This window comes from Cyclopterus lumpus, chromosome 12 (genome assembly GCF_009769545.1).
Source record: "Cyclopterus lumpus isolate fCycLum1 chromosome 12, fCycLum1.pri, whole genome shotgun sequence".
In the NCBI taxonomy this organism is placed as follows: Eukaryota; Metazoa; Chordata; class Actinopteri; order Perciformes; family Cyclopteridae; genus Cyclopterus; species Cyclopterus lumpus.
The window spans coordinates 6,062,541-6,064,450 of record NC_046977.1 but is presented as its reverse complement, the minus strand read 5'-3'; positions in this window follow the sequence as shown (position 1 = coordinate 6,064,450).

The following is a 1,910-nucleotide window of genomic DNA, read 5'->3' as shown; positions in this document are numbered from 1 at the left end:
CTTTAATTCATCCACTTCCCTGGCCTTTAGTTTCGTAAGTGCTGCCTTGAGTTTCTAATGGCGTAAGACAATTCATTTGACCCTTGGCTGCAGAGAGGTTGTAGGATCGTGGGATTCAGAGCAGCATGGGTGTGCAGGTAAACAGACTCAGGACACGCAGAAGGTGGAATGGCTACCGGGACGTCTCGTACCTGGGCGGTATATGGCTATATGACTAACACACACTACTCGTGAAAAATGACCATCACTTCAGCACTCACGTGATCCACGGGAGAAAGCCCTGTGAAAAAGGAGCCTTGCAGCGAGAACTTATCCTCTCTGCCACGGCACTCTCCATTATTCATGGTGTTAGGATCGCTTTACGAGCCGCGGGCGTCTCGCTTTTACCAGCAGTTACAGGCACACAGACAGACAGACAGACAGACACACACATTAGCACACACACAACCTCTCCCTCCCTTACAACTACTCCTCTTTGTTTATTCTAATAGAAAGTGTAGCTCCGTGAATAAATCATATTTAAGTAAAAGAAATGCATGACTGGTAACATATTGAGTGTATCTTAAGATTTATTATGGATGAGTAAATAGGATTTACGTCTTTCTCGGCTGCTTTCAAAAAACTTCAGTATCCACTTAATTAAAGGAACAGCACGAAATCTAGTACAGGGTCCATTCTCCCACTGAATGGGAAGCTTCCACTTCAACAGGCGTTAATTAAAGTCACATTATGATGATAACGCCTCACTTTCATTCGTCACTTGAAATAAAAATTTGAATGCAGGACTTTTTATTGTACCATATTGCAATATTAATAGTTTTACTCTTGCTATAGAATTCACAACATTGCTGTTCAGTTAGTCTGTTAGGCTGATGTCCGTTCCCCCTTCAAATAATGATAGCGCCCCCCCTAGGCAGAAGGGTTTAATCTGCGGTCTGCAACACCCGCTTTAAGTTAGGCCCCATTCGACAAGTTATGCCCCTTTCTTTCTCAAAGGTATACGACCCCGAAAGGGCACTCTAATTGAATACTCTATTTGTGTGCAGTGGTTGTAATTCTTTAAATGATTATTTTTAATATTTATATCTAATATAAGATAATTATTCATTTATAATAATGTTTTTTTCCGTATTTGCAGTGGTTGTAATTATTCATCAAATCATTAGCTGTACAATAATGTGTTACTCTATCTATGTGCAATAGGCAAAGACCTGAAACTGTCGAACGTGTTCAAACTGACAGATTGCAACAGGTGCGATGAAAAAAAGTTTGTTGGCAGCTCGCTGACAAGCCAACTAGCTGCAACCTCAAGTTGCACCACTTCGACATTCGGCCCCTGCCTTGCAGTCTTCAGACAGACCCCTCTCGTTTAAGTAGGAGGAACCATAGGGAGTTGCTCGAGCTTGTTAACTCTAAGGAAGTGAATCAAAGTTTTGCTTGTCCAGCATCCAGCAGTAAAAATGAACTGCAGTCAGTGAGCCGTGGTATGCGACACGCTCGACTGTCTGCAGAGGCCTGAAGCAAAGCCTTCGCTGCTGGACAGAGAGCTCACTGTCTGCTTGTTTGATCAAAGTTCATTCATTCAATGCGTCAGTGTCCAATCGCTTCCTGCAGATACTACACATTTAGAGCGGATGACTGATTTTGGAGATATGCGTGAGGACCCTTGCTTTATAGTTAGATAGGCTTGTATGCGTTCTTGTCTCAGTTATCATATAAGTGCATTCAACATGAAGCTAGAGCCGGCAGGCGGTTAGGTCAGGTTAGCCTAGTTTAGCTTAGCATAATGCTGTCTAATGCAGCCATTCCTTACAAACATATTTTTATTATTATGGACAATTCATTAGCTTTCAGTACTGTATTGATTCATAGGGGGTAAAAGTGTTGAAAAATAAAAAAGCTATACTTAA